The following is a 12,919-nucleotide window of genomic DNA, read 5'->3' as shown; positions in this document are numbered from 1 at the left end:
CACTGCCGCCCCCAACACCCTCCCAAATACAGCACCCTTAAAAACCCAAGCCTGCCCCTCCTTGGGCGTGACTCCCCTGGCCCATCTTTCCAGACCATGGGACCTCACCCGGGAGTTTCTCCCCCAATAAACGGTTGGTTTATACCGGCCCTTTGTCCTGTGCCTCTTCGGTATCTCCAAACATTACACTTTTGTGTCTCCATCCAGAGCAACCCCACATACACATTCTTTGCCTTTCAGTCCCACCTTTGTACCCAGGAATCATAAGTGAGACTCATCTCATTCCTGAAGAGACCACTCTTCTTTCTATAAAAGTTAATCTGTGGATTACTGCTTGAGAAAGCTACATAGGCAGACAGAAACTGAATATTCACATTTCCATTTCTGTGCATGATTGAGTTTTGATCCATCATGGATAATCTGTCATCGGAAGAAATTCAGCAGAGGGCTCACCAGGTTACTGATGAGTCTCTGGAAAGTACAAGGAGAATTCTGGGTTTGGCCATTGAGTCTCACGATGCAGGAATCAAGACCATCACTATGCTGGATGAACAAGGGGAACAACTAAACCGCATAGAAGAAGGCATGGACCAAATAAATAAAGACATGAGAGAGGCAGAGAAGACTTTAACAGAACTCAACAAGTGCTGTGGCCTTTGTGTATGCCCATGTAATAGAACAAAGAACTTTGAGTCTGGTAAGGCCTATAAAACAACATGGGGAGATGGTGGAGACAACTCACCTAGCAATGTGGTATCTAAACAGCCAGGCCGGATAACAAATGGTCAACCAACTACAGGAGCAGCCAGCAGTGGATACATTAAACGTATAACTAATGATACTAGAGAAGATGAAATGGAAGAAAACCTGACTCAAGTGGGCAGTATCCTGGGAAATCTAAAAACATGGCCCTAGACATGGGCAATGAGATTGAATTTCAAAATCGACAAATAGAACAGATCACAGAAAAGGTTGATACCAACAAAGATCGAATTGACATTACCAATGCCAGAGCAAAGAAACTCATTGAAAACTAAAGCTACTACTGTACTTTTTGTCATTTATTCACTTCCCTAACTCCTCCTCCAAAGTCATAACCTTTCCAGAGTTTGAAATTTTGGCTCCACACTCCTCTACTTAGAGAAAATGTGGAAGAAGGGCCAGAGGAGTAACAACCCCCCACTTCTTTATTTTTCTGTTTTTCTTGAGGGTAGACTGCTGCTCATTCTTTCTTCCTTCTAGTATTTTCTTTTTCAGTTCATACGCTTAGATTGATTTTCATACATCACATATAGCATCTTCGCCCTCCTCATTTTCTTCTGTAGATTATTTTGCTTTCAAGATTTGGAAGCATTGCCAAAGACAGCCATGAAGAATGAAGCTGTAGAGATTTTGTTTGCTTGTTTGTTTTTGTTTTTTGTAGTGGGGGAAGAGATAAAGAGGTTATTACCTCAGTTAAAACCTGCAGGCCACAAACCAAAAAGTTGCATAATCACAGTAAAGATCTAGTTGGGCATAGTTTTTTAACTTAAGTTGCAGTTATTGCCAATTTGGACTAATACTTGGTTTTGGAGTTTTTGTACACAATATTTTTATTACAAATCACCATTTTGCAACCTCTCCTCCAAAGAAAAGAATAAGTTTTCTTAACATAAGCTTAATTTCTGAACTCTTAATGATTATATATATACATAGATTCTGTGATCCCATTTCTTCCACCATTTAGGAACACTTTGTATAAATGAATGGCTTTTTATTTTCATATAAAAAAAGTTAATCTGTGGACTCAGGCTATAGGAAAAAAAAAAGACTCAAAATATACCAACCAAAGGTTACATAGATATAAAGCCAATTGAATTGATCGATCCCGTTGAAAACAAAGAAGAAAGTATTGATGCTGAGGAAACCACAAAATAAAGGATTATATCTACAGGTTGAAAATAATAGAGTCACTCAAAGGGGAATAGGAAAAGCATATTTAGATGAAACCCATGAAAGACCCAAGTATGGCCTGATTTAAGCTGTGGCTCCCATTAACATACAGCCCAGCAGATCTTTTCTAATGTACTGTCATACAAAGAAAATGGGAATTTTGGAGAAACTGGACTATTTTCAGATTGACAATGGTCGTCAGCAATCTTGAGGGGAAGAGTAGTAATGAGAAGAGAGTGAGGAAGAGTGTCCTCCTAGGATGGAATGATTTTGTCACCTAGGAAGTTGAAGGGGGTCATTAGGCTTTAATTGACCCCAGATGGAGAGAGGATTACCAATTTATTTCAGAATTTCCAGGTATTAATGACTATACCTGGCAGAGATCCAGATGCAAGAATCAATTTCTTTTTCATATGATAAGGATTACTTTTATTTTTAATATCTGCTTAGTAACATTTCCTGTTGAAAAGGAAATGCTTTGAAGATGCATGGCAAATGCTATTTTCAATAAATTAATCAAGACTGTTTTTCACAAGAAGAAAGAAATTTGAGGTTCAAAGCCTAAAAGATTGTTGGGGGAGGTTACAAGATAAAACAACAGCTACTTCTCAGAGAATGTTGGAGAACACCAAGTTGTATTGAGAATTGAAAATTAGTAATTATGATAACAAAAAAGGTTAGAAAAGACATTGCAGGGTGTGTGTGTATGTGTGTGAGAGAGAGAGAGAGGAAGAAAGGAGAGCGAAGAGAGAGAGAAAAAGAGCAAAAGAGAAGAGACACAGAGAGAGTGTATAACTTAGTAACGACTTGAGGAAGATGAGGACCTCTGTACAGAGGGTGATGTATTCCTGATCTTTTTTTTTTTTTTTTTTGAGTTGGAGTCTCACTGTGTTGCCCAGACTGGAGTGCAGTGACATGCTCACGGCCACTCTGGTCTCGACCTGCTGAGTTTAGGTGATCCTTATGCCTCAGCCTTCCAAGTAGCCGGAACTACAGGCACACACTACTATGCCCAGCTAATTTTTTGATTTAATATAGAGATGAGGTCTCACCAAGTTACCCAGGCTATTCTTGAACCCGTGGGCTCAGGCAATCCTCTCACCTTGGCCTCCCAAAATGCTGGGATTACAGACTTGAGTCACCACACCCAGCCTTATTTTTTTAATCTCTACTGCAAAGAACACCAGAGGAAATGAATTTCAACTAGAGAGAGAAGAATTTCTGTTAGCCAAAAGATTTCCTGACAAACTATGGCACATTAATATGGGTTAATGAGTGGGGTTCTGGATCACAGTCTTTAATACACTGAGATAGTTGAGTTGTAGTCCTGGAGGAAGAGCTGTTCCCTGGGATGATTTTGGATTGGTCAATAGGAGGCGGGTTCCTCTCCTGGCCTGAGTAGGGGTTGCTTGTTTTACATTCTTCAGGCATGCCACTATGAGGCAGTGATATATAATGGTTAGAATAGCCAGTCTTGAACCTGGCCCTGTCATGTATTAGCTACGTGACTTTGGGCATGTCTCAGATTCCTTAGCTATAAAACAAAGTCAAAGATAGTAACTAATTAATTGGATTGCTAAAGAGAAATTAATTAAGACAATTTATGTATATTTAGAATTTACACAGTAAAACTTAGTAAGTACTCAGAAAAAATTAACTTTTATTTTATTAAAATATTATTTTTGGGTAAAAAAGTTAGATTCTCTGTCTATATCCTTTATAATTTCACAGGTGGTTTTTTTTAACAAAAGAATGGCATGGTTTTTTAAAAAAGTTTTACTTTATTTTGGGAAGAACACAACATTTAGAAAGAAACAAAACAATCAAATAAGGTATATATTATTATTCTCCTCATTTCAAAGATAAAATATGCAAAGCCTGCTTAGTTATTTTTCAAACCACTTCTCTTTTCTCCCTAGGATACAGATAAACTTTATAACCCAGGCTGTCTTGCAGCTAGATAAAGCTAGGGGAATGTGAACATAAGTGGTATATACTTCATTGGTCCATAAAAACCTCTTACTCAATCATCCAACCTGCCTTTCTTTCCTCATCTGCCAAATGAATGCAAAGAATCTAGTAAGAAGCTCAAAGGCCTGGGAACTCCAAGGGAATCTTGGAACCAGTAGATAGAAGAAACTTGGGTTCCAGAATGAAGGTGTGGAGCAGAACACACCCTGCCAACATAAGCAAGAAATAAATATCATTCTGATTGTTTTATTAAACAACACACATACTGGTGTCTTGAAGTGGGGGGGGGGTCTTTCAAAACAAAACCCCCAAATAAATGACATTGGCTTAGCAGTTGAGTATGGGCAGTGAGAAAACTGACATCAATGGCTGGAATAATCCTAACCCACGTTATGTAGTGGTGAAACATTTGGTAAAACTGTTACCTCCCTTAATTTGGGTGGCAGTTTGCATATGTGCACTGCAATTGTACTCCAGGTGAAGTCAATGAAAAATATCACAGTGTTCATAAGAATGTGATTATGATTGGCTCTTATTGACAGAGTACCACAAAATAAAGAAAAGAAAGAAACGAAGGAGAGAAGAAGGGATGGAGGGAGGGAGGGAGGAGGAAGAAAAAAAGATAAGCTCAATGAACTGACCAGTTTACAAGCTACAGTGGAAGAGTTTATAAAGAGTCCAGAAATTTTGGGCATCAGAGTTGGAGAAATGAACTGTTTCTTTATCCCAAAAGGTATGATTTTTAAACAGGTCTTGAGTGACTAAGATCTAGTAACATTCCTCAACTGAACAAAGTGTCTTAGCCCTTCAAAAAAAAAAAAAATCAGATTGAGTGTGTGTTCTTCTTTCCATTGTTTCAGATAACTTCATGGTGGCCACCATTAAGGGAGTGGGGGGGGGGTAGAGGGAGAGAAAGAGAGAGAGATTGAGAGACAAGGAGGAAGGAAATCATGGAGGAAAAGAAGGCAATAAATATATCAGACTTGAGGACTATATCTAGGAAAGAACTCTGGGTGTGGTTACTGGCACATGGAATTGACTGGTGGCAAGTATACCAAAAGCCTATGAAGTGTTTGAAATAATTGTATTGCCAAGGAAATCATGAGTCTGGACTTTCCAAAGTGTAAAGCAACCACTGGACTTCCTTTACTCCTATAAAACCTGTAAGAAAGACATATAATCCAGGGCTCCCTTCAGACAGGGATAGAGAGATTACTGACTAGAAAAAACACTGTAAAGCACTGAATCAACAGCCATAGTGAATGAAGGACAAAGGAATTCTTCCCAGGGAGCAAAATTAGGGTCTAATGAAAGCACCTCTGCTACCTCAGGGGAGGGAGCTTTCTTAATGACTGTCTAGATTAGGGCCAATGTTACTGCAGCTCCCTTCTATTCCTTTCTAAATGGGAGTTTCTGCTGAGAATACCCTGCCCCTAACTCATCATTCCATGTTGGGTTTATATTGGGTAGGAGGGTGGGGAGTAGGTAAATTAGCTTTTTAATCCAAAGCCACAGATCTCTAGACTGAAAGGGGCCACATCTGGATTTGATGGAGAGGACCATGTATACCTTGGAGATCCTAGATTTAATATAAGCACAGAAACTGGGTGGGGCTCTGAGGGACTTTGGGTTGTCCCTATGGGTTGCCAATGTGAGGAGAGAGTTAAAAAACTATTTGATGACCAGAATGGGGGCCAATGATAGAGACTGAATAATTGTTCATGTAATCATTCATTTTTCTTCTAACCATATAGCAAGATGTCATTTTCTATCCTCCTTTGTGGTTAGGGACAACCACGTAACTGCCTTTTTCCAGTGGATTATAGCTGGATATAGTGCATATCATTCCAGTCCTGGCTTATAAAAACCTTCTGCACAATCCTCCATATCCACTTTTTCTTCATTTTGAAGCTTGTCTTAGAGGATGCAACAGAGAACTCCAAGGAGACAATGGAATCCAATCCGAAGGAGTCTAAACCTGTTTATCCATGCGTACTAGAACCCCCTTCCAACCCACACTAGTTTGCAATATGAGTGAGAAGTAAATCTATATTGTGTCAAGTCATCAAGATTCTCAAGGAGCTTTTTATAGCAGTGTGCCTACCATGACCAGTGGAAATAGATTTACAGCAATTAACTAATCTGCCAATAGTCACATGGCTACTGAGGAGCAGAGCAGAAATACAAGGGAGGATTAGGCCCCAAACTTGGATATTTAGAAGAACTTCATCAGAATCACTTGGAAACTTTCTCAAAATACAGATTCTTCAGTTCAACTCCCAAACTTGATCAGAAAACTACAACTGTTGTTGTAGTTTTTCCAGGAGTAACAGAGGGAGGGCAATGATGGGGCATTAAATCTATTTTTAACAAGTTCCCTGAGTGATACTGCCGCCTAATCAATGTTGAGAGGCACCAAATGCCAACAGTGATTCCAAAACACATCAGCTGAGTTCCTGGAGAGAGATGTCAAATGAGTAAGATGGTCATCTAATTTATTGCCCAATCTGAGACACTTCTGAGAGTGAAAGGGGGAGCTATTAATAATTACACTGGGAAACCAGGCTAAAACAGGACTTTCCCAGGCAAACTGACACAGAAGAGACCCTGCACATGACAGCAAAATATGGACAGCTGTATTCTCTGCTAATACAAAATGCTATTTCCCATTAAGAGAATTTTCAGTTTTCCTAGAGTACTATCTGCCATCTGGGTAGGACAAAAGTGGCTTTCAAACTAGGAGCAAAGCTGAATTCTGGAGAGAAGCTTGAGGGGCATTCCCAGATCCTGGGAGTAACAAAACTAAAGTGTCTTACGGAGTTGAGAAGTAAGACCAGAGTATTTGCAAAGGTTCACATAGAACCAGGAACCACCAATGGCTTAAAGAGCAGACACAAGCCATAGAAAAGGATGAGGACAATCCTGATTGAAACCAATAGAAGCTTAGAAACAGGCAACGTACAGAGCAGACTGGGGTGGTTGAGGAGTGGTCCTGATTAATTTTCCAAGAAAGAATTTTGTGCTCCAGACTCTCCTTGTGAAGGATTTAGAAAATGGTAGCACCTACAGGGCACAAGTAAAGCTAAATTTGGGCCTGACAGAAAAGTACCAAGGAATATGAGTTTGACTTATATTCACTCTTGGGAACACACAAAAATAATTTTGATATTCTCAAGTAATTTGTCACCATTCAGTCACTTATCAGCTGAGCAATCTATTACCACCTTAATTTTCCCAAGTCTCAGTTTGTCCTCAGCTCAGTAGGGATATTTACATCTCTCTCTGCCTATCTCACAAAGGATGACTGGGAGAATAAGGCAAATGATACATAAATAATATTTCAGAAACAGTAAAGCCTATTGAAACGAAAGATAATTAATAGTAGTATTAATGATGCTAACAATAAAGTAAAACATATGGTATCAGGTAATAGCAAGTTCCCCAGGGTGTGCTAACATTTTCTTTGTGAATTAGGTTGACTCTTAAAAGAAATAAATGAATTAAGAGTTCTCTTTTCTGTAAATCAGGGATGTGTATGTGTGTGCATGTGTGTCCTCTATATTTCATATATCATTATTTCCTGGGGCTGCAAACTAAAAATGTAGATTCTTCCTGGGTTTAATAAATCTCTCCTGTTGTTGCCCAAAAGTCTGTTAGTTTTAACAGGCTTCTCAGGTGATTCTTATGCACCATTTTTTAACTACTTGGGGCTCCATGAATCGGCTTCCTTGTGGGGTTTGGAGGTTAATTGGTTATCAAATACTGTTGTTATTTGACCCAAGAGGAGAAACTAGTTAATCCATCAATCTCTGAGACTAACAAAGTTCTCGAACAGAAGAACCAAGTAATTGCTACACATGGTGTAATGTGTTTAAGAATCTTCTTTGAATTACCAAACAATGCCCAACTATGGATCATGGCACTTAATTGGTCACAAAATAATAGAAAGGTAGAAAAATTTCTTGCTTCCATTTTGCAAAAAGAAACCTGAAACCAATAATTTGGACTTTTCCATCCATTTCTCTAGTCTCCCTAGAACTTATAGAGTGAATTTCAAGTCCAGAAACTATTTCTTAGACAAGGTCTAAATTCAATGAAAGGAGAAGCCTTACATCTCTGTCTGTTAGCTATCAGGAAGCTTTAATTCATTTGGACTAATACTTACTTCATTCATTCAATCAATATTTATTTGTCAGTTGTGTGCCTGGATCCTACTACACAATGAAAAAAAAAAAAAAGAAGAACAAGACAGGCACAGCCTTTCAGGATAAAGCAGCTACTGATCCTACTTGCTTTCTTATTTCAGCCTGATCTTAGATGTTCCTGTGATGGTTAATTTTATGTGTCAACTTGCCTGGCCCACTGGGTGCCCAGATATTTGACCAAACATTATTCTGAATGTTTATGTGAGAGTGTTTTGAATGAGTTTAACATTTAAATCAGTGGACTTTGAATAAAGCAGGTTGGCCTCCATAATGTGAGTGGGCCTTATTCAATTAGTTGAGGACTTGAACAAAACAAAAGACTGCTTTCCCCAAGCATGAGAGAATTCTCCAGCAGACTGCCTTCAGACTTCATCTGCAACATCAGCTCTTTCTGGTTCAAAATCAGTCTTCTTTTGGACTGGAACTAGAATCTCAACTCTCCTGGGTCTCCAGACTGCCAGCTCAGATTTTGGACTTGCCAGCTCCCACAATTGTGTTAGCCAATTCTTTATAATAAATGTATTCTATCTCCAACTTATTGGTTCTGTTTCTCTGAAGAAACTTTAGTTCCCTAGCCCAGTTACTAAGTCCAATATGTATCCAAAGATCTCCATCTATTAATACATTCTCCATAGTAGTTATGTGCTTAAGTGGAAGAACGGATGTGAAGAAAATGTAGACAGGAACAAAGAATTAGGGTACAAGGGTAAGCTGTGATTGGTGAACTAAAAGCATCTTACAGTCTTTCCTTGGGAACGTCAGGATTGAGCACTGGGGAGTGCTATCTGATTCTGTAATAGAGTGACAGAATCTGTAATACAGTGACCCTGATTCTGTAATAGAGTTGAATATATTGCAAAAGGTCAAGGGCTCCACCTGATTCTTGCTACTCACTGCTTAGCCTGGATGCATAGATGACTGTCAATGACCCTTCTCCAATTTCATGGCATAATGAGAGGACATACTCTCAATATGGAGGAAAAACATACTCATCCCTCAAACATTTATTGAAAATATACTCAGTCCTCAAACACTTATTGAAAAACATAGGTACTGTGAGGATGGGGAGAACCAAAACTGGAGAGTGATGAGTGCATTGCTTTTAATGTACCTAAAAGCTACTTGAAGAGACACCAAAGCCCTATTTATATTAGAAGGAGTGAATAGTTCCAAAGCAACACATAGCTAAACAGATGATAATGGACACTGAGTTCATCAGATGAGACCATCAACTTTGGAATCAAGCTGATCCTCAACCTGCTACTTTTGAGGTGTGTGACCTCAAGGAAAACTATGCAATCATTCTGAATTTGTTTCTTCCTGTGAATGATGGCAAATACTACTATCTACCTTATAGAGTTTTTATGAGGATTAAGTGAAAATTCATGTAAAGCCTCTCTGCATAGTGCTTGGTGACCCAAACTGCCTCTAATTGTTTGTTGCTGTTGCTATCCTCCACGAAGAATTAAACAGTGGGAGGTTTCTAAGAAGTGCAGGCCTGGCCCTATCTCTGACATTTATTGTATTTAAAGATCTGACATGATAGTTTAATTTTTGTCTTTGAATATTGAGAGCTAGGAGAAAGAAATTTCCTGTAGAAAGTAGGAAGAGAAAGGTAAATGGACCTCTTTAGGCCTCTGGGAAGTGGTAGGTTTTGAGTGGCAAGATGAACCATGGATAGATATGGGAAGCAAATACCTAAGCGGTGAGGCATTAAATAATTTATTGCCTATTTTAGCTCAGAGAAATCATTGCAACTTTTTTTTTTTAACTTAAATCATTGTTTGCCATAACAGTTTGGATTGAAATTTGCATATTTAGACTATAGTTTTCAAACTTAAGTGTTTCTTAGAATCACCTGGAGAGCTTGTCAAAACAGACTGTTGGACTTATCTACAGAGCTTGCTTACCAGCAGATCTGGATGGGACCTAGCCATTTGCATTTCTAACAAATTCTAACAAGGAGATGTGGATGCTGCTGGTCCAGGGACCACACTTTGAGAACCACTGCAATGATGAAAGAGACAACAGGCAAGGGAGAGAGTTGCTGGTGAGAAAAAGAAATGTTCATTAGCATGCTCACACTGTGTCTCCTCTGACCTCCTACGGCAATTATTGTCTGCACAGTACATCTGGCAATTAATCACACCTTGCCTTTTGACATTTTTTCTCTGCTTGAATGCTATTTACATCTTTTTGTTGGGTCTATGCTTAAGATTCAGGTAGGGAGAGAGGCTAGCAATGGGACAACTAGTGGGAGAAAGAGGAGGGGTATTCAGGCCCAGGGGGAAGCAGAAAGAGGATAATTAAACAGACAGCCTGTGGGAGAGTGAGTTAGAGCTTGACTCTTAAGATACAGGAGGAAAAAAGCGAGGAGAAAGAGAATTCACATGGCATCTGGAAGGTACCATATGGGAAAGGCAGGCAGGCACTGAAAAAGCCATAGGGTAGTCTCACAGATAAATGGCACAGCTGTCAAGTGAGATAAAGGGAGAAGGAGCTTGTGGGGACCATGCTAACCCCTGAAAAAGAAACCCAAACCTTGTTTGGCATTTTCTTTTACCCTCTGCAGAAGAAAGGAAACTATAGTCATGAGGAAGGAGCTGAAGTGTGTTTGTTGAGGATTAGGAGGGTCAAGCAGGATTGCTTCTTACTGGGAGACCAAGTTCATGGATCCAAGCAATTTGGGTAGGTAAGTTTCGGAAAATAGATCAGGGTCAAATGCTTGGGAAAGTAGCCTATTTTAAAGACCAATCCAAGAGGAATGGAGTTTGTGCCTCAATCAAAATAAAAGCCAGGGTGTGCATTGGTTTAAAAGAAACAGAATTGCATTCTTGAGATGGGGTGGTCAGTGTTTTGTTTGAGATTACTATCCCCCTCCCTTTTGGGGGGCCATTCATTGCCCATTTGCAAAGGGCAGCCTTTCTCAATTGCATCTGACAGGTTAATTTGGAGTGCTAAAGGTTTCAGGAACATCTTGGGAAGCATCAGCAGCCAGAGGTGTCCTGCATAAGGGGGCAAGACTCTGAGAGGAGCCATCAGTTTGGAACCAATACTACTATTTTACATCTGAAAAATGAACAGAAAAGTTTCTGGAGAAAAACAACAGTCCCCTTCTCTACTTCTACCTTTCCCCAGCCACAGTCTCACTTTCCAGAGTTGTATCTTTTAATTGTTTTTGGTTTTAATTATGTGGGTATAGTCAGTCATTTAAATAACATGCCTATAGCCCCATTTCTTGATTTATCTACATATTATCTCTGTTGACTCCTCAGTGTGAACATTGAATATTTAACTTACTAATGTTATCCTGTTTTTTTCCTTCTTCTTCCTTCCAATGTTTGTTCCTAGTTCTTTTATTGGTTACTTTGAAACTTTAATATTGAATATACTAAAATATCTGTCTCTTGTTAAGTAAACATTGTACAGAATCATTTGATTCTTCACTTTATGAAATGAAGATATCTTCTCTATTGTTTTCTGCAGCTTTTGTTTTGTTTTGTCTCTTTCCATTTTATCATACATTTTAGGCAAATCTTTCTACTTTACTTGGGTTGAAATTGTTATTACACTTGCTTTTGCAATAACAACTAAGTCTTCTGTGTCAAGTTCATATTTGACTCTAAAAGGTAAAAATCAATACATGCTTTATATGAGTTTCCTTGTTCTATGCTGTGCTGAGGGCTAGGATTACATTTGTTTCCTGAAGTCTAATGGAAAGATCTACTGGCTAAATAAAATAAAATGCTCCTAGCTTCAAGATCAAGTAGGTATTCTTTTTTATGTTACATTAGTTGCTTAAAATCTCAAGATGTTTTTGTTTGTTTAATATTTGATCTATGTGTTTCTTGGACAGGTTTCTGTTTTTCCTGGAGTTGTTAATTTTTTGTTCTCTTTTCTTATAATGTATCATACCTTCAAGTTTTTCCAATCTTTAACTTATTTTATCTCCTCTATAGTATCTTTTCCAGAGACCAGGACCGTTCCTGGAGTCGTTGGTCCAACTCAAGCCAGCTCCACAGTTGACATCTAAGAATTCTCCTCTTTGCTTTCCTGAGTTGTAGCCTCTGGATTCCATGTCATATCATTCTTTCTTAGTTTACCTCCTGTTTGCTGTGTTTATCATCAAGTAATTTCTTAAGAAAATATGAAGTTTTGTTTCTTTTATAATACTTTATTCTGCCTTCTCTCTAGGTTAAAAACTATTTTGAAGACAAATATTTGTCGTTGTTCTTGTTGTTTTAGATTAGAAAATATAGTTTATTTAGAAAGTAAATGGGGGGGGATTCACTTCCCCAAGATGGGGGCGGGGGAGGCGCAAAGCCAGGAAACATGGCAACGGCTATAGCTCAAAGAGTACATGGCTACATCACAGTCTAGTAAGCCAATAGCAGCAGTGGCCTGGCAATGGCCAAAAGCAAATATTTGGATATCCAATGTTGCTGGACAAACTTGATGGCAGACTAATTTGTATTCTTTTCTAGATGACTTGTTTTATTTTCTCTGAAAGCTTTAATAGTTCTCTTTTGTCTTTGGTGTCCTGAAATTTTATGTAAAAGGATTGTGGTATGAGGATTTTTATCATTCCTATTAACTAAGCTGGCACTCAGTAAGCCCTTTCCTTCTAAAGAATCATGTCTTTCTTTATTCTTAAAATTTTAAATTTATTTCTATATAAAGATTTTCTTCCTTTTGTTTTTTCTGTCCATTTCTCCGTAAAATTTATATTAGTCTGATCGGATCTTTTAGATTGTCCTTCTACTATGATGAGAGATTTTCTTGACTTTCTTTCCAGCTTGAAAAAATTTTAT

At 38.5% G+C, this 12,919-nt stretch overlaps 1 pseudogene across 1 annotated transcript; it reads left to right on the top strand.

The window, feature by feature from the left end:
• Positions 1–399: 399 nt before the first annotated feature.
• On the top strand, positions 400–1,037 carry LOC103256334 (annotated as a pseudogene). The gene has a single exon (XR_504069.2). The product of XR_504069.2 is annotated as a synaptosomal-associated protein 23 pseudogene (transcript).
• The last annotated feature ends 11,882 nt before the right edge of the window (positions 1,038–12,919 follow it).

The sequence above is a fragment of the Carlito syrichta genome, unplaced genomic scaffold (assembly GCF_000164805.1).
Source record: "Carlito syrichta isolate Samal-C Ts95f unplaced genomic scaffold, Tarsius_syrichta-2.0.1 Scaffold289258, whole genome shotgun sequence".
In the NCBI taxonomy this organism is placed as follows: Eukaryota; Metazoa; Chordata; class Mammalia; order Primates; family Tarsiidae; genus Carlito; species Carlito syrichta.
The sequence above is the reverse complement of the archived record's forward strand: the minus strand, read 5'-3'. Positions and strand labels throughout refer to the sequence as shown.